General features: G+C 39.8%; 1 long non-coding RNA gene across 1 annotated transcript in view; it reads right to left on the reverse strand.

Annotated features, from left to right (window-relative positions):
* Window positions 1-5,197: 5,197 nt before the first annotated feature.
* Window positions 5,198-21,302, reverse strand: part of LOC105865958 (uncharacterized) — a 138,117-nt gene continuing 122,012 nt past the window's right edge. Inside the window, exon 3 of the long non-coding RNA XR_001151651.2 lies at window positions 5,198-6,052. This is a non-coding gene — a long non-coding RNA (uncharacterized LOC105865958). The remainder of the gene's footprint in view (window positions 6,053-21,302) is intronic.

The following is a 21,302-nucleotide window of genomic DNA, read 5'->3' on the forward strand; positions in this document are numbered from 1 at the left end:
CAGACCAACCCCAAACCCAGCAGAAGAAGTGAAATCAACAAGATCAAATCAGAACTAAACGAAATTGAAAACAGGGAAGCTATTCAGGAGATTAATAAAACAAAAAGTTGGTTCTTGGAAAAAATAAACAAAATTGACACACCATTGGCTAAGCTAACGAAAAGCAGAAAAGAGAAATCTCTAATAAGCTCCATCAGGAATAAAAAAGGAGATATCACAACTGATCCCAAAGAGATACAAGATACAATTTATGAATACTACAAAAATCTTTATGCACACAAACTAGAAAATGTGGAGGAAATGGACAAATTTCTAGAAACACACAGCCTCCCTAGGCTCAACCAGGAAGAAATAGATTCCCTGAACAGACCAATCTCAACAGCTGAAATAGAAACAGCAATTAAAAATCTCCCTAAAAAGAAAAGTCCCGGTCCAGATGGCTTCACACCTGAATTTTACCATACTTACAAAGAAGAACTAGTACCTATCTTGCAGAAACTATTCCACAACATCGAGAAGAACGGAAACCTCCCCGACACCTTTTATGAAGCGAATATTACTCTGATACCAAAACCAGGAAAGGATGCAACAAAAAAAGAAAGCTACAGACCAATATCCCTAATGAATATAGATGCAAAAATTTTCAACAAAATCTTAGCTAACCGAATCCAGACACTTATCAAAAAAATAATCCACCACGACCAAGTGGGCTTCATCCCAGGGATGCAGGGATGGTTCAACATACGTAAATCTATAAATGCAATTCACCACATAAACAGAAGCAAAAACAAAGACCACATGATCCTTTCAATAGATGCAGAAAAAGCTTTTGACAAAATTCAACACCCTTTCATGATACGAACACTTAAGAAAATAGGCATAGAAGGGACATACCTCAAAATGATACAAGCCATATATGACAGGCCTATAGCCAACATCATACTGAATGGGGAAAAATTAAAATCATTCCCACTTAGAACTGGAACCAGACAAGGCTGCCCACTATCTCCACTTCTGTTCAACATAGTGCTGGAAGTCTTGGCTACAGCAATCAGACAGGAAAATGGAATCAAAGGTATCCAAATAGGGGCAGAAGAGATCAAACTTTCACTGTTTGCTGATGATATGATATCTAGAAACCCCCAAAGATTCAACCAAGAAACTCCTGGAACTGATCAATGAATTTAGTAAAGTCTCAGGATACAAAATCAATACACAGAAATCAGAGGCATTTATATACGCCAACAACAATCTAATTGAGAACCAAATCAAAGACTCAATTCCCTTCACAATAGCAACAAAGAAATTAAAGTACCTAGGAATATACTTAACCAAGGACGTAAAAGACCTCTACAGGGAGAACTATGAAACACTGAGGAAGGAAATAGCAGAGGATGTAAACAGATGGAAATCCATACTATGCTCGTGGATCGGCAGACTCAATATCATCAAAATGTCTATACTACCCAAACTGATCTACAGATTCAATGCAATACCTATTAAAATCCCATCAGCATTCTTCACAGATATAGAAAAACTAATCTTACGCTTCGTATGGAACCAAAGAAGACCCCGAATATCAAGAGCAATCCTAGGCAACAAAAACAAAATGGGAGGCATTAATATGCCAGATATCAAACTATACTACAAAGCTGTAGTAATTAAATCAATATGGTATTGGCACAAAAATAAGAATATTGACCAGTGGAACAGATGTGAGAATCCTGATATAAAACCATCGTCATATAGCCATCTAATCTTTGACAAAGCAGACAAAAACATACGCTGGGGAAAAGAATCCCTTTTCAATAAATGGTGCTGGGAAAACTGGATAGCCACCTGTAGAAGGCTAAAACAGGACCCACACCTTTCACCTCTCACAAAAACCAACTCACACTGGATAACAGACTTAAACCTAAGGTATGAAACTATTAGAACTCTAGAGGAAAAAGTTGGAAACACTCTCCTAGACATCGGCCTGGGCAAAGAGTTTATGAAGAAGTCCCCAAAGGCAATCACAGCAGCAACAAAAATAAATAAATGGGACATGATCAAACTACAAAGCTTCTGCACAGCCAAAGAAATAGTCATGAAAGTAAACAGACAACCTACAGAATGGGAGAAAATTTTTGCATCCTATGCATCTGATAAGGGACTGATAACTAGAATATACTTAGAACTCATGAAAATCAGGAAGAAAAAATCAAATAACCCCATTAAAAAGTGGGCAAAGGACTTGAACAGAAACTTTTCTAAAGAAGACAGAAGAATGGCCAACAAACATATGAAAAAATGCTCAACATCTCTAATCATCAGGGAAATGCAAATCAAAACCACAATGAGATATCACTTAACCCCAGTGAGAATGGCCTTTATCAAAAAATCTTCAAACAATAAATGCTGGCGTGGTTGCGGAGAGAGAGGAGCACTCCTACACTGCTGGTGGGACTGCAAACTAGTTCAACCTCTGTGGAAAGCAATATGGAGATACCTTAAAGCGATACAAGTGAATCTACCATTTGATCCAGCAATCCCATTGCTGGGCATCTACCCAAATGATCCAATGACACTCTACAAAAAAGACACCTGCACTCGAATGTTTATAGCAGCACAATTCATAATCGCAAGGCTGTGGAAACAGCCCAAGTGCCCATCAATCCAAGAATGGATTAATAAAATGTTGTATATGTATACCATGGAGTACTATTCAGCTCTAAGAAACAACGGTGATATAGCACATCTTATATTTTCCTGATTAGAGCTGGAACCCATACTACTAAGTGAAGTATCCCAAGAATGGAAAAACAAGCACCAGATATATTCTCCAGCAAACTGGTATTAACTGAGTAGCACCTAAGTGGACACATAGGTACTACAGTAATAGGGTATTGGGCAGGTGGGAGGGGGGTGGGGGGCGGGTATATACATACATAATGAGTGAGATGTACACCATCTGGGGGATGGTCATGATGGAGACTCAGACTTTTGGGGGGCGGGGGGAAATGGGCATTTATTGAAACCTTAAAATCTGTACCCCCATAATATGCCGAAATAAAAAAAAAAGCTAGACAGGCCAGGAGCGATGGTTCATGCCTGTAATCCTAGCACTCTGAGAGTCCAAGGTGGGCAGATCGCTCAGGCTCAGAAGTTCAAAACCAGCCTGAGCAAGAGTGGGACCCCTCTTTTAGTAGGGTCTTTTAGTAAAGACCCTGACCAAGAGTCTCTACTAAAAACAGAAAGAAATTAATTGGCCAACTAAAAATATATAGAAAAAATTATCTGGGCATGGTGGCACAGGCCTGTGGTCCCAGCTACTGGGGAAGCTGAGGCAGGAGCCCAGGAGTTCGAGGTTGCTGTGAGCTAGGCTGATGCCACGGCACTCTAAGCCCGAGCAACAGAGTGAGACTCTGTCTCAAAAAAAAAAAAAAAAAAAAAAGATAGACAGTAACAGTGTAAAGGATGTGGAGAAATTAGAACCCTCATACATTGTTAGTGGGAATGTAAAATGGTGTAGTTACTTTGGAAAACAGTTTGGCAGTTCCTCAAAATGTTAAACGTAAAGTTATTATAGACCGGGCGTGGTCACGGTGGCTTATGGCTGTAATCCTAGCACCCTGGGAGGCTGAGGCAGGCATATTGCTTGAGGTCAGGAGTTCAAAACCAGCCTGAGCAAGAGCAAGACCCCGTCTCTACTATAAATAGAAAGAAATTAATTGGCCAACTAATATATATAGAAAAAATTAGCCGGGAATGGTGGTGCATGCCTGTGGTCTCAGCTACTCGGGAGGCTGAGGCAGAAGGATTGCTTGATCCCAGGAGATTGAGGTTGCTGTGAGCTAGGCTGATGTCATGGCACTCACTCTAGCCTGAGCAACAAAGCAAGACTCTGTCTCAAAAAAAAAAAAAAGTTATTATACAACCCAGAAATTCCACTCCTAGGTATCTGCCCAAGAGAAATGAAAACATACATCCACACAGAAACTTGTACACAAATGTTCATAGCAGTATTATTCTTAATAATCAAAAAGTGGAAGCAACCCAAATGTCTATCAACTGGTGAATGGAAAAACAAAATGTGGTATATCTAGAGTATGGAATATTATTCAACAATAAAAATGAATCTCAAAAACATTATGCTGACTGAAAGAAGATATTCACATAAGACTATATATTGTATGATCCCATTTGTGTAAAAATTCCAAAACAGGCAAATTTATAGAGTTGAAAAGTAGATTAGTGGTTGCTAAGATCTGGGGGCAGGGAGGTTTGGGCAGGAATGAAGAGTGACTGCTAATGGGTATGGAGTTTCTTTGGGGGATGATAAAATTTTCTAAAATTAGATTATGGTGATGGTTGCCAAATTGTAAATATACTTTAAACCATTAAATTATACACTTTTTCCTTTTTTTTTTGAGACAGGTCTTGCTCTGTCACCCAAGATAGAGTGCCGTGGCATCGGCCTGGCTCACAGCAACCTCAAACTCCTGGGCTCAACATCCTCCCGCCTCGGCCTCCCAGAGTGCTGGGATTGCAGGTGTGAGCCACCGCGCCCGGCCAAATTGTACATTTTAAACTTAGGATATGTAATTATATCTCAATAAAACTTTTTATTAAAAAAAAAAAAATCTCATCCACGAATCTTCTCAAAGCCATGGGCTCCACATTAAACACCCCTGATTTAATCCAGATGGGTAAAAGGGATCTAGATTGATTAAGTTGTTTAAAAATGATAAGGGTAGTGAGAGCAGCACAGGACCCAGGGCATGGATACCCTAACTTACAGTCTATTACCCAGACTACCACCACTCCAGAGTAAATAAAAACCTAAATTAAAAAACAATATAGGCCAAGCATGGTGACTCACGCCTGTAATACTAGCAATGTGGGAGGCAGAGGTGGGAGGATTTCTTGAGGTCAGGAGTTCAAGATCACCCTGAGCAAGAGTGAGACCCCATCTCTACTAAAACTAGAAAAAATTAGCCAGGCAGCTAAAAATAGAAACAAAAAATTAGCCAGGCATGGTGGCACATGCCTGTAGTCCCAGCTACTCGGGAGGCTGAGGCAGAAAGATCACTTGAGCCCAGGAGTTTGAGGTTGCTGTGAGCTTGGCTGATACCATGGCACTCTAGCCCAGGCAACAGAGTGAGACTCTGTCTCAAAAAAACAATGACAAAAAATATGGTTATTCTGGGGCAGATTGGACTTTCTTGAAATAGATATTGATTAGGAAGTTGAAGAGGGGAGAAATGAAAGACAGTCAGATTTTCTATTTAGAGTCTAAATTAATTGCTTTTTTTCTTTTCTGTACCAGCATTAACACTAGATGAACAGGTGATTGAAAACCTAAAATTCCCAGGAATAAGCACGATGTTGGTGTTTTCCTTCTGGCGTATCAAGGTTAACACAAAGAAAAGAGTCCCAGATTTTGAGGCCACTGTTATTGAAGGCTCCTGATTGAAAGACAGGAAAGCCCATGCATTATAAGCAGAGAGCAAAGGGGCTTTCTCTGAAGACGTTTTGGTTCTTTTTCATGGTAATTGTTTTTGTTTTTATATCATTTATTTTTCATTGATGCAATGGATGTCAGACTTGCTGATCATGGCTTAGGCAGACTTTTTTATTATAATGAAAGCTTGATATGCACCTATTTTCTTCCTACTACTCAAAAAAAGAACAAGTACTATAATTCTTCCCTGTGCCTTCTTGCTGCTTCCCTTTGAACTGCAAGAAGTCTGCAGTGGCTGAGCTTAGTCTGAATCCTGGTAGACTCCCTAGAGCCATCTGGAGGCCAACTCTACTACTGGTCCCTCAAAGCTCCAATGATATTCCAGATGGGGAAGCAAACTATCTGCAGATTGGGCCACAAAATTCCACTCGGAAAATAAACAAAAGGCATCTTGCTTCCTACCTTGAGGTTACGGCTCAAATTGCTTCAAACAGCCTGTTTACAGATGTGATGCCTCCTCCGATAAGAGCCTCAGCATGTTCTCTGTCCAAGCTGTTCGGGTTCAAGTGCAGGGCAAGGCCCAGAAGTGGAAAGCTCACTGGGTCCCTGCAACCACAGCAAGAAGTTGTTTTTCCAGGAGTGGCCACCGTGCGATCCCCAGCCAGCAGCTTCCCCCATTACCCAGCACTGCTGGAGAAAAGCACACACCCAGATACACAGGCAGTGAACCGATGTTCGGATTTTCAACCCTTGTGAGCAACTGTCACCACTTGTCATCAACCTTCCTCCTACTTCTTGGCTTGCAAAAAATATGTTAAGATGCCCTCACCCTAAAATAATTAGGTTACTAGTTAATTTTTTTATCAAATAATTCCAATTTATTTCAAAATATTACTGGGGTATGAATGTTTTTGGTTACATAGATCGCTTTTGTAATGCTTGAGTCAGGGTTATAAGTGTGGCCACCACCCAGATAGTGTTCATTGTACCCGTTAGGTAGGTTTTCACCACTTCATTCATCTCCCCTCCCAACTGTTTGATTTCCATTGAGTTTTACTTCCCTCTGTGCATATGTGTGCTCATCGGTTAGTTCCACTTTAATGAGAACATGTGGTGTTTGTTTTTCCATTCTTTAGATACTTCACTTAGAGCAATAATCTCCAGTATGATCCAAATTGTCTTGCAAAAGGCATTAATTCATCATCCTTCTTTATCGCTGAGTAGTATTCCATAGAATATGTATACCACATTTTGTTAATCCACTCATGAATTGATGGGCACTTGGGTTGATTCCACATTTTTGCAATTGTGAATTGTGCATGCTCTTTCTCCTTTCTCCATTTCTGAAAGAGTAATCATCTACTGCAAAAAAAACCCTATACTTTGAACCTTAGTAAATCATCAACTGGCTTTGACCCCCAAATCTTTCATAAGTTCAACCTAAAACACAATATATTAACAATGTTTATTTAGAGAGAATGATGGAGGGATGAAAGGATCTTAAGTGATTGGAATTTTCTACTTTACACTCCTCTATATCCCCTGAATTTCTTCAACCAGTTTCTATTAGTTCTTAAAGATCACTTAAAAAAATAAGTGGTCAAAATCTCCGTCTTCACTCCCTCCAGCCATGCTGCCAGCCACTCTTTGCGCTACCCCCTTGCTTCTCTCACTGAGGCCAGAAAAGTCGCCTGGTGATCAGACTCAGCCAGTGCCTCAAATGAACCTACTCTGTCATTTGACAATATCTTCTTTTCACACTCTTTCTTTCCTATGGCTCTGGTTTTCCTGGTTCTCCAGCTTTCTGTCCATACCATCTCAGTCTCCTTTTCTTATTCAATCACTGGGTAAATATTTACTGAGCATCCCTGTGTGCCAGACGCTTCCTAGGGGCTAACAAAACTACAGTGAACACAACAGAGGCTCTGCCTCAGCCCACCCCTAAAATGATGGCATTCCTCAAGTTCCATCCACCACTCTTCTGCATCTGCTCACTGGACCATCATCACTTCACTTGCTTAATTTCATTCTCTTCCTCAAACTTTGTGCTGATGACTCACAAAGACCCCACTGCTCCCCACCTTACCTCTTCAGCTAAATGTTCCAAAGAAACCTCAGATTCTGGACCAAATTCAATTGCCACCTCCTATTCTTCCCCTACTTTCTCCTCCTCCAGCATTTCCTAGGTAGTTCCTGCTCTATTTGTCCAGTTATGCCTTCTAGAAAAGTTGTCCTTTAATTCCCCATCTTTTTGTTTGGGGTTTTTGTTTTTATTTTTGTTTTTTGAGACAGCTTCCTACTTAGTCACCAAAAAAATTCTCTGGCTGCTAGAACCTGCTTTTACTATCTTTGAGTGAGCAACTTGTTAAGCTACTACCTTGGGTGGTACAGGAAGGCAGAAATATGCCCTGTTTTGTATTATTAACATGGATGTACGTAAAGGAAACTGACTAGAAGAGAAATATTGTGTTGACTCATCAACAAATATTTCTTTTGAGCTCTGAGAATAAGCCACAGAATATAATGCAAGGTCCCTGCTTTCAAGGAACTATATTCAATTTCAGAACTCATATTCAATTTCAAATTCAGTTATGTATGCAGATCATCACAACCAAGGTAACACACGGTGTGTGAAGACAAATGTAAAGCAATGATGACTATAAATGTTTTAAAAAGGGATATGTTGTATTGCACAGGCTTTGGTCTCATAAAGCCACAGTTTCCATCTCAGCTCTATCACTCAGGTAAAGGACCCTTAAGCAAGTCATTTAACTTCTCTGAACTCCAGTCACTTCAGTGGCAAAATGGGATTAACAATACCATCCCCCCAAAATTTTATTAAGAATTAAATGAGATAATACATATCAAGACATTCTGTAAATTCTAAAATGCTAGTCATTTGCAAGGTTTATTATGCTATATTCAAGTATCTAAAGAAGAAATTAAGGCCCCTTTGCCATATTATTTGCATCCTTTAAATATTTCTTCACTTTTATTTAAATGATGAGACCAAAAAGTCCTAAATCATAATCATGGCACCTGCAATACTGATGGCTGTTTACAGTAGAAAAATGGATAAATACATCAGTAGAATTTATTTATTTTAATTTGTGTATGCCTTAAATTCATACCAACCTTCATTCTAAGAGCCCTTTCCATATTTGGAAAAAGCAGGAAATTTGAAAAGTCCAAATAAAAGATTTTATTTACAGGAAAAACTATTAGAGGTCAAAATAAGCTATTAAAATAGAGCATACTGAACTTTGGCAGAGCTTACCAAGATGCCCAATTTTCCATGCATACAGATGGTTTGATTTAATCCAATTTTGGATTTTCAGAGTTATCTGGGAGTCAGCTTGCTCCTTCATAACTCTTCTTTACAGACTTATAATTAATTCCCTTGAAAGGATATTCCCAGAGATTAGTCACTGTATGATTACACAAAAAGAGGAACTGAATTTCTTCTTCATTACAAAGCTAGCCTTCCAAGGGACAATAAATTTTCAACGCCTTTTGAGCCCCAGACCTCCCAGACAAAGGAAAGCTAAAGGGTCGTGGATTATTTAGGTGATGGTCTTCCATCCTCTAGAGAGCCATTTCCAAAGTTGGGCAACCTCCTCCAATCAGGTCAGACAAACTGCCAGGATGCTGGCCCACTCAGGCCACTGAGACTCTCTCCAGCCGGAAGAATGCAGACAGCCTGGTCCACCAGGCAAGCATGAGTGCCCTGCCCCATCCACCAAAGCCGAGCCCTGCTTTTGGGTGATCAAATTGACTTATGTTTACAGAAAAGCCCCAAATCTGCTAAATTGGAAGAAAACTTTCTTCAATCATACCTGTGGTTGTCTTGTTAATAGCCACCCCTGCAAGCAAGCATACAGCAACCCAATCTACAGCTGCCCAGTGGCAGGGCAGAGAGGGAGGCAGTCAGGGCAGCAGGTAGGAACTGACAGCTAAATTTAGCTTCCCAGTTCCTTATCTAATAATAATCATGGACGTGCAAAACTTCCCACAAATCTCATCTCTTTAGCCCCATTTCCAGGGTCTGCAGGACACTGGGAAGAAACTTCTGTCCTTCTTCCATGGTAGCATAAGTTATATAAGTGATGTAGGGAGAAGAGTCCCACACACTGTGATTCCCTGACCCTTAAGACTTTTTTACTCCCCAGAGTAGAGTTCTCTAGAAAACAAGGATGCCCAGAAATAGAGAGTGAGCCCTGGAAATATGCCTGTGTCCTGTGCAGTTTTTGGTATGTCTAGTCCAGACATTCAAGAGTTTTGATCCTACTTCAGAGCAGAAACATTCCAAAATAATTCTTATTATATCAATGTCAGAAAAACTATACAATTAGAACATTCTCCAAAATCTCTGAACTGTGAAAAAACGCACAATGGACAGAAATACCTCTGGATTACAAAAAGGTAAATTACAAAAAGAACTGGTTAGAAGCTCCTTAATTGCTAAGCTTGAACAGGTCTTTTCAAAGGGAGCTAGATGGCTGCCAATTAGATGTCAATAGGAAGTGGACAAGGAACCAAACAAGACCAGGCAATCTATCTTTCTACGCTGCTCAAATTAGCAGAAGAGCCAGATCATCATGAAAGCTTTGCTTTGAGTTGGGCTGTGACACTCTGGTAAGATTCACACCATTCTTAACACTAATAATATCATATGCTATTAATATATACTAATATATACCTATACATTAATATATACTATTAATATATATAGTCCTAATACATCATTTTATTTCTTGTTCTCAGGTTTTTAAAATTTTTTGTGGAGTCAGAATCCATGTATTTATATCAAGGTCAACTAAAAACAATAATTTGATGGAGTGCAAATTGAATCCTGTGGCATAAAATAGTCAGCTATTTAGACTGAAGAAGGATAACCTGAAAAATATCCCCAATCTCATTCTGGAAAATGGTTTCAATAGCGTATTCTATTCCACCCTTATACAAGTCTATCAACTCATGGCTTCATGGTCATAGTAGAGTCTAGACTCCTCTTTTATAATTGCCCAAATTGTTACGCAGCGACCCACAAAAAGTAAGATCCCAAGAAATGCAATATGGAGGAAGAGCTGACAAAGGATGAGAAAACTTCAAAGTAGTCAACCACTGTTGTCTCTTTTATTGTCTAAGCCACCACTAGATTACAGGCTTCATAAAGTCAGAAATTTTGTCTCTTTTGTTCACTGTTGTATCCCTAGGGCTTAGAACAGTGCTGGTCCTATAGTTGGAGCTTTAATGATATTTGTTGAGTGAGTAAATGAATGAACATATGAATATTGGGATTTGTTTGAAAATTCTTGACTTATAGTTGAGTGGTCAAATAAATTTGAAGACTACTATTTTAAAGAAGAAATCCTAACCCATTTCAGTTAATAACCTCATTAGCCACAGAGGGAAAAATGCATTGTTTATTGTGTATCTCATCTGCCAAGATATAAAATTCAATAAGGACAGAGATTTTGGCCTGGTTTGGCCACTGTATATATCTAGCACCTAACATGGGGTTAATATTTTTTTTAATGGATGGATGGATAGATGGATAAATTCAAAGAGTAGCTATAATACAGCAGACAAATTGCTAGTTCCTTTTTCTACATTGTCTTAAATGAGCTTCTAAATTGCTCCATAAAAGTAATAATAATAATAATGTTTTTGAGAATTTACGTGCCAGGTCCTCAACTGAGGTCTTAAGACTATATCTCATATAATCCTCACATAACACCATGAGGTAGGTACTATTATTACTGCTACTTTGCCTGGATAACGTACCTAAGGTTAAGTTAGGACATTGATGGATCCAGACTTTGAACTCAGATCATCTGAATCTGGAGGCTCTTTGTTGCTCTTACCCGCCAAGTTACCTTCACAAGGTAGATAATATCACACCCATATACACAGGAAGCAGCAGATCAGGGAAGTAGGTGTCCTCTGGAGACCACACCAGTCAGAACTCACCTGGGGATCCAGGTATGATTTGGGGGCCAACCGTAGTGAGGGATGCAAGGATCCCTGGTAAGGGTGCACCCTGGTAAGGGTGCAAGGATTCAGACACCTGCTATGGCTTCTGTAACCTGTCTAATGGCTGGTCAATGTGGGCATGCAGAGACTCAGACCTCTGTCTCAGTCTAGGACAACTAGGAGGACTCTAAGACCCTATGAGATCAGCCAAGGCTGTGTTGACAACATCACAGCTCAACTTTCCCCTTTTCCCAATCCTGCTTCCCTCACTCCCTTGGTAGTACGTCCCCAAGAACACTCCCTAATCAACCACCTGAATGCAAAGCTCCATTTGAGAATCTATTTCCAGAAGAACTCAACATAAGACAGCCTCTCTCATACCTCTGTACACTTCTCAAAAAGTCTACTCTCCAAAGCATAAATGAGAATTGTCGGTTTTACTAAAGATCCCACAGGGAAGACTGTTTATTGACCTTATATCATTCAACACATGGCATTTCACTCCAAATGACCCCAGCAAATATCTTCTCTCATTCTTGTTTTCTCTTCTACCAACGTAGGCTACGTCCAACCCAAATTCAGTCTCTCAGTCCCAGGCATGACTGACCTCTGGAGGGACTTCTGAGAGAATTCACACAAACAGCAAGACTTTCCACATGTTTGCAATACTACAGAATTACATCATAAAGCATTACGGAAACAACTGCTCCCATGGAGTGGCATTTTTTATAAGTTTAACTATACCTTCCTCTCATTACACATTACCCCTTCAAAAATGGATAAAGGATTCCAGAAGGTACAAGTTTATGTTAAAGATGATAGTGATCAGAAAAAAAAACGAATATGCAAATCTCCCCTTGGCTTCCAAGTTTATCTGTAGTGTGAGGTCAGTTTTATTGGATTTATCTGGAGTATCTATCTAACTTTGTCTCAGAGCAGAAGGCCTCATCTGATTAATTACCAAAGGGCTCAGGAACTAAGGACTGAATGAGGTTTTTGGAAACTGCATGAAAATCTAGTCTTAGCCTTAGGCAGAAGATACATATCAGAAGGGCTACAGGCTGCTTCATGCATTCTCAGAGAAAGCAATAGGAAGAGCTTTGGGCAGCAGGCAGCATCCCTTCCCTAAATTTCTTCTACCCCACCCAATACCAAGATGTCTAAAATTCAACATTTAACATTCACTGGGGTCTAAATAGGCCTTTGGAGGGAAAATTACTTAAAATGCAAATGCCCCCCAGAAGGAATTATGCTTTCTAAGGTAACCAGTTAAAATCTTTAATACATATTAATGAAAAGATAAGTCAGGGGGAAGTTTTGGCCATGAGTAGATATGAAGTTAGAAATGAAAAGCTGGTGACCACACAAGGCCCTTTGGGAACTTTTGGAGTAATGTAAATATTTTGTCTAGGTTTTATGGTGGTAGTTACACGAGTGTACGCATTTGTCAAAATTCATAGAACCTCAAAAGGATAAAGTTTATTATATTAAATTATACCTTAATGAACCTGAATAGGTATTTAATAGGGGAAAAATGGGTTCATAGACATGAAAAGATTCTTACTATCATTCCACAAGAAAAATGTGATTTTAAATCATACTTAATTGCTTCTACAAACACCAGAATAGCTAATATTAAAAGACTGACAATAGGAAGTATTTACAAAGATGTCAAGCAACTGAAACTCTTACATTAATGGTGGAGATGTAAATGGGTTTAATCATTTTAGAAAACTGGCAATATCTTCCAAAGCTAATCATATGTCTACTCTATGACCCAGCAATTCAACTCCCAAGAAAAATAAGTGTTTATGTCCATCAAAAAGACATGAACAGGAATGTTCATCGCAGCTTTATTCATAATTTCCAAAACAAAATAAAAAAACAAAATTCATCAGTAGGAAAATGGATAAATTGATTATGACATATTTTTATACAATGAAATTCTACTGAGCAATGGAAAAGAACAAACTATTAAAATATTCAACACATAAATGAATCTTAAAGATATTATGTTGACCAAAAAGAAATGCCAGACGCAAAGCATTCTGTTTATAATAGGTTCAAAACCAGGCAAAGCTAATCTACAGTGAAGGAAGTCAGAGTATAGGCTACTATTGGACCGAGGAATATTAGTTGGCACTGTGCATATTCCCTTCCCTCTTCTAGCCTCATTAAGTAGGTGCAAAACATCTGGAGAGAAAAATAAGGCAGTAATCAATAAGACCAAAATGTGCAATGCAGGCAGGGATAACTCATGGGTCACAGGGATTCTCAACCTTTTTTACATATCAACAAGCAATTGAATGAGAATCCTCAAAGGATATGCAGAGATTGTGGGGTAGCGCCACACCCAAATAAGGTAAGCTTGAGTTATGTGTGCTTCCCTGAGTTAAAGCTATAATTCAACTTCCCTCACATAGGATATCAATGCACTGAGGATCTTAATGAAAAGGTTGCTGTGATGTCTACCAAACTGCACCCTGCAATATACTGTGGCCTATTAAAATAAACTCATCCAGTGAAAAACAGAATCTGGAGGTCCTAGTTACCTGCCTTAGCATGTCTACTGGTATCACTGACCTTATAATATTACCCCAAACCACATGCCAGGCCAGTATATTACAAACATTTCAGCCTGGGCTTGAGGAAGACTTTCAAAACCATAAATCTAAAAAATAAAATCCTTCTCTAATATTTTGAGTATTTGATCTCATTTTCAAGTGTAGTCATCAGCTATATCTACTCCAATCCTCTAATTCCACCATTCCCTTAATGGATCCCATAGTTCAAGGCTTCCTGGATTCCCTGGGGAGCTGAGTCAGCTCCCTAGAGAAGCCTAAAAGGTAATAGACAAAAAGCAGAAAGCATCAATGACTACATTTCTAACCACTTGGTCCTCATTAGCCTGGGTCCAATTACTCTCAGGACATGGGTCACAGCTTATTTTCATATGTTCGTGACACTGTGACTCATGCTGTTGTTGAACTTTTAAGCAGGAAATCTCTATTGGTGGTAAATTACAACCAAGTGTCTTTCACTTTATTACCTCATGACAAAAATAGGCAGAAGAAGAGCACCATTGTTCACATTTACTGGGTACAGGATATGGTAGAAAGATGGAATCAAAGAAATGTGAAGTAAAACAACTGTGGAGTTTTTTCCTCCAAAAGAAATATGGCTTCCCACAAAAATTAGTAAAACCTGCACACACTGCGAGATTTAGTTAGCCCTCAGGGTGGGTATGTTTATAGGGAAAGAGTGGCAAAGAACAAAAGATGCTCTATAAGTATGTGACAAAAGGGTTTGAGAATATCCAGCACCCAGGCAGATGGGCAGACTGGGAGTAATTTCAGAGATGCAGCTCTAAGAAGCAATTGTAACATGGTCAAGAGAAACTAATCCATTATATTGACCCTGTGTGGAGGTTTGGAGAAAGGCAATGGAATTACAAGTTAGTAAGTCTTAGATCACATGGAAAGAAATACTTCAAAGTTGCCGGGGTCCATCGGGAATACCCAGAGGAAAGGAGATGATATGGGCTTTGTACACACAAGCACTATCGTTTCCCCATAATGATCGAAAGCAGCTCTTCTCAAAGTGTGACCCCCACACACACCAGCAGCATCTGTGAACATCTTATAAATGCTAGCTCTTACCCTTTACACACAAACACACATACACATGCACACACAAATGACCAACTCTGGGAGTGGGACCCAAATCAAGGTGATTCTGACGCATACAAAGGTTTGAGAACCACCAGTTTAGAGTGCGTGAATTTACCTTGGCTCAGAAACTTTGCTAGGTCAAAATGGCATCTGGTATTTCTGTTTCCATGTTCTCCAAACACCCAGGAGATGATCTGTCTTCCCAGGTGGCTTGTTTTCAGGGGGCAAGTATCCTAGCCAGGCTGACTAAAGCATTCCAGTCCTCTTGGTGCCACATTTTGATTTTTTCAGATCAGTCACCTGTAGGGTGTTTTGGGCCTGAGCCAGCACCCTAGTCTGAAGCCAGATGCACATGAGCCCCATTGACAACATTGCCTTCTGGTGTTTAAAGTGGAAAATATCAAGTTTTTCTGAGTTCCTATGCATCAAGTAGAGAAAACTATAGTTGCTCTAGTGTTGGCTGGAGTAAAGAGCCAGGACCTTCTTGCCTGTACCTCCCTTCATAGTTTCTGGGATACACTCCCCAGAAGCCTCAAACTCCAGGGCCACTGTTTGAAAACCAAGGATCTGAGAAAGGAGCATCTCCTGGGGGGAGGTTTCCCAGACCCAGTGGGACTTGGGCTGTGCCTGGAAGGATGAGGAAGGTACAGAGAGACAAAGAGAAGCCACATGGAAGAAGTAGGAATCCCACATTCCTGTTTGGAATGGACAGGGACCAGAAACAGAGTGGAAGGAAAAGGGAGGCCAGGATTTGGAGTATCTTCAACTCTAGATGGAAGACTTCAGATTTGGGTCACTCCCCTTGAGAAATCGTGAACTGTAATCACTACCCTAAAGACATATTTGATACTTAACACTAAGTAACTCCATCATGGCCTCAAGTTAACAGAAATCACCAAAGGAGAGTTGATTTTTTTTTTTTCATCAAAAAAAAGGAAAGTTACAACCAGGTGCAGAGGCTTATGCCTATAATCCTAGCACTTTGGGAGGCCAAGGCTGGAGGATCACTTGAGGCCAGGAGTTTAAGACCAGCCTGAGCAAGAGCAAGACCCCATCTCTATAAAAACTAAAAATATTAGCCAGGCATGGTGGCACATGACTTTACTCCCAGCTACTGGAGAGGCTGAGGCAAAAGGATTGCTCCAGCCAGGAGTTTGAGGTTGCAGTGAGTTATGATGATGCTATTGCACTCCAGCCTGGGCAACAAAGTGAGACCCTGTCTTAAAAGACATAAATAAACAAACAAACAAAAAGTTAGAAAACTATGAATGGCTATGAATAGCTCCTGACGATTGTCTCATTCACGGGTCATGTGGCAAAGTAGGAAAAGCTCCAGAAGATCTGGATTTTGAGGCCTCACTCCACCTCAGGCTGCTTGGCATTGGGCAAGTTACTGAACTTTTCTTAGACTGTTTCTTCATCAATAAATTACAAACAACAATATGTCTTCACAAAGCTGTCAAGATTAAATGAGAAAAGCAAACATAAAACATCTAGCATAGAACTTGATACCTAGTAGGGATTCAATAAATGTCATCTGAATATAAATATGAAAATTCTGGAGAAAGAATACTATGTCCATCAGACCTGAAATTTTCAAAATTCTGAAGAAAAGAGAAACAATGTCAGCACTCATTGCCTACACCCACATTACAGCATGGAAATTATATTATACTTGACCATAGAAATTGAAAAAACATCAGGAGAGCCTGGTCGCTACTCCAAAAAGTATCATTTTATGGGCATACTTGGCTACCAAAAGAACAGTAAAGCCAACAGCAGAGCAGTGGTGACTTCATCTGCACGCGAGCTGGGTGTGTCCATGATGAAGGAACACCATCCAGGGCCAACTCAACGCAAAGCCCAATCCCATAGGAGCAGGTTTGTTGCCTTCAGGTTCCTGTGGCAATTATCTATGCTTGGCTCTCTTGTATGGCTTGCTTTGTACTGCTAGGATGAGCTCATGGAAGAGGCAGGTGATTTGAATGCACCCATCACCCCTAGGTAATTAAAATCCCAAGCAGATGAGAGAGCTCCATTCCACAGACACTAGTCAGCATACCAGGGCTTTGTCAAGGAGTTCCTACTTTTTTTTCTGAAAACATTAAATGGAATGCCAACAAAACTGAGCATCTTTTCAATGCATCCAAGGCGATATTGACCCAGGTGATGTCAGGATCAGGAGAGATGAGAAAGCATGACAAAAGCCAGTAGAAGTGGGGCTAAAGGCATCCCAGAGAGACACATGAAATGAAGCGGTAGCCTTATTGTGCAGAACTGTAAGAGGGGCGGCCACTGTTTGGGGCATGTTTATAGAATGTGAACAATAGTCCTCATAGGCTGGCATGGCTGCAGAGGTCCTGGGAAACACCTGGCTCATCAAAATCCCTTCTCTGTACTCATTTGTACTCTACCTATTCCTTTCTTCTCTGTTGGTTTAAATTGCCAAAAATATTTTTATTATTTTTTTATTTTATTTTATTTTGAGACAGAGTCTCACTCTAGAGTGCTGTGGCTTCAGACTAGCTCACAGCAACCTCAACTCCTGGGCTCAAGCAATCCTCCTTCCTCAGCCTCCCAAGTAACTCTCACTACAGGCATGTGCTACCATGCCCGGCTAATTTTTTCTATTTTTGGTAGAGACAGGGTCTTGCTCTTGCTCAGGCTGGTCTTGAACTCCTGAGCTCAGACAATCTGCCTGCCTCGGCCTCCCAGAATGCTAGCATTACAGGCGTGAGCCACTGCACCCAGCCTGAAATTGCCAAAAATATTTTTAAAAATTACTTTTTTGGTGCTGAGATCATTACACTTACTTTTGTAATAAATTACTTGTAAAATGAACAAAACCACTATTTCTCAAAATACCAAGTCTTATACACAGTGACATTGATCCCCTTTGTTTTAGAAAGACTTAATTATCTCACTTTTCCTTCAGTGACTCTGAGCCAATACTGTTTCCCAACATGAAATGTCTACTTCCTTCTCTGCAGCTAGCTCCTCCCCTCTGTCAATGCCCAACAAAGTTCCACAGTCAACATAAAGCCTTTGCTGACTGCTTCACCTAGAGAGAAATTGCCCTACCACTGCATTTCCCAAAATGTATTCCACAGCACATTAATTTAATCCTCAAGTTTAATTTCCCTGTTTAATTCTCTATAAGAGCTACATAAACAAATAAATTTGATAAATGCTTCCTGTTATATCCACCCTCTAGAGAGTCACAATTCACAGTTGCACATTAAAGGCTCTGAAAAGTCCTTTTCTGATTTTCCCGTCCTTATTGGACCATGTATTCTTTTTTAAATTCTTTTTCACACACAAACATACACAATACTCTCTACCATCCAAGGAATAAATCCACAAAACTCTCTTTGAAGAACACTTTTCCACAGCAACACATTCGAAACTCAATCCTCTAAGAAATCCACTTCGACAAACACATTTGTCATAATTTAGCTGACCTTTGACTTACGGAACAGTTTAGCAGGATAAAGAGGCTGTTAGAGCAAAATAAAATTGATAGAAAATTATAAACTTATTTAGCTATCACTATGAACACACTAAGAATTCTGGTGGATGTTGTTATATAAACTTCATCCTTAGCCTCTTTTCAGAGCATAATCATATACTACCTTATATTGGTAATTGTCTTTTCATGGATATGTTAGAAAAAATCTTTCTCCCCACCTCTGCATTTTTACCTTGGCTGATAAAACAGGAACTCAGACTTGTGAGAGATATTGAAGAGATAGTTTCCTCCCTCCTTCTAACCCTTCTCGCTTCTTTCCCAAGGGACACAGAATGACCTATCACATCAGTGAGACTGAAAAACTTTTGATCCCTTCTGAGATCTCCTTCTGGAACCAACCAACTTGAAGTGTATGTGTGCTCCCACGGGGAAAGTCAGGTCACCAAGATGGAGCTCCTGCAACTGCAGCCATGTGGAAGGTTTGTGTCACCTGGGTAGGCTGGTGAGTACAATTAGAAAGTTAGGTTGTAACTACATGTAGCCATGTTGCCCAGTGCAGACTAAGCAGCAGCAAAACGGATATATTATCCTAAACTGAATTATGCATCTATTTCTCAATTGGGTCAGAGCCTCAAGGAGAAATGTACAGAATTGGAATCTCTAAAATAAACCCCAACATATACGAGAGCACAGATCACTCTATATCTTTCTATCTCCCACAGAATAGGGCCCAGTGCCTTCCACCATGATGGTGCTCTGTAACTATTTATTCAGCCAATAAATAAGTAGTAAGAAATTAATATTTCCAATTAATGCCCACTCTTCATCATATCTGCCAAATGGTGTCTGCTTCTGAGTGGCCTCAAAAATGTCATGAAGTCCAAGGAATGGGACAAAGGCACATTTCCAGGTATAGTGGGACATGATACGTCAGAGAGAGGTTCACAACAAAAGCTAAACGAATTTTCTATTTTCCATGGATTTTATTTATGTTTTGACTATATCTAGATTTCTAAATAAGTCAAAGATCTGCTAAGTGGTGTGTGGCAGACCAACTGGAGAATTTGGGCATCTGTGCCAGTCCTAAAATCCAAGACCTTTAATTCAACCCTAACACAATTCCTAACAGCGTCACAGGCAGTTAGCACAGGACAAACTGAGACTTGAAGGCACTGAAAGGACAATTTTTCCCCAAAACGTCTAATCCACTGGACCACCACAGTGCCCAAAATTCCCTCTACTGGGGAATCTGTGCTAGGTTGAAGCACGGTGGGTGCACCCACATAGAGGTGGGTGCACCCACATAGATTACAGGTAAATTATCCATCATTTAACTAGGAGTAGACTCTGAAAAGAAGGAATGGAACTAGAAAAGGAAAGGTTTTCGGGGAGCAGAAATAGTCAGCATTTGATACAGCATGATGCAACAGACCGTGGCTCTGGAGCCAGGCTACTTGAATTAAAATCCCAGCTCTACAAACTACCAGCTCTGTGACACTGGGAAACACACTAACCTCTCTTTACTTTCTTTACTTTGAAATGAGCTTGATAAGAAATAAATGCAGCAGAGCAGAGCCAGAACAAAACAAAACATGCACGTGCTATTTATTGTTAGAGAGGAAGAAGTTACTTTTAGCAACAGCAAGTCAGGGTGGCATCTCAAGACATTGAAATCCAGAAGAGGCAGCAGACTCCTGGGAAATTCACTAGAAAGAAGAAAAATGTGATGGAAGAATAGCGGAGACCTCTGCCATCTTTGTGTCCCTGGTGACCAGCCCAATAGCTTTCCAGGACTTTATTACAGCTTATTTGTTTTAGATAAGAATTTGGATATCATGTACCCCATCCAAAGAGATCTGATTCTTAAGAAATCATCATGAACCCATTTATAATACAGTTCCATTCAATAAAAATTTGAGAACCTAACATGTGCAAGACAGTTTTCTAGCTCACCTTTAAGAGATGCAAGATATATCCTGTATCAGTAATAAGCAGATCATAAGTGGGATCCAGAAAAGAATAAAGAAAATATATCCAGAAATGAAAAGAGAAAACAATAACAATAACAAAAGGTAAGCTAAATAGCTAGGTAAATAAATAAAATAATTTTTCAAGGGTTGACAGCTCAAAAAAAAGAGTACATTTTCTAGAAGCAGGATATGCTTTCTTGCAAAGAATGTGTCAAGTTAACAGCACAATTAATGGAATATTGTCTTAAGGCTGAATGAACAAAAAGTGAATCCCAGTGCCAAGAAGAGTGGCTGACGTTGAGAAGGTGCTCAATAAATCTTTGCTCAAAATTGGCACAAATAACGTACAAGAATGTGTGCTAAATGTTAAATAATGTTTAGCTTACAATTAAACACAATGTCAAAAGATCTTGAACTTCCAGTGGAGACAATAGTTGGCATTAGGAACGGAATCCAGTCTGTACTTTCAACGAGATAAAATATAAATAATGTTCCAAAGACATAAATTATAATTGGATTTATTGTTCAGTAGGTGAAAAGGATTCGCAGAAATTCTTACTCTTAATACCTTTGTTTCACTTTGCTTGAAAGCAGGCCTTGAGACAGGGTTCAGGTAGTTCAGGGTTCAGGTAGTTTATTCGGGAAGTGATCCCAGGAAGTGGGAGTGAAGGGGTGGGGAGGGAGGAGGAAATGCTGATAAAGGAGGCATTGTCCAAGTCCCTGCTGTATGTAAGTGGAAATGATTCTACCAGGAGCTCCTGAGAAGCATT

Source organism: Microcebus murinus, chromosome 16 (genome assembly GCF_040939455.1).
Source record: "Microcebus murinus isolate Inina chromosome 16, M.murinus_Inina_mat1.0, whole genome shotgun sequence".
In the NCBI taxonomy this organism is placed as follows: Eukaryota; Metazoa; Chordata; class Mammalia; order Primates; family Cheirogaleidae; genus Microcebus; species Microcebus murinus.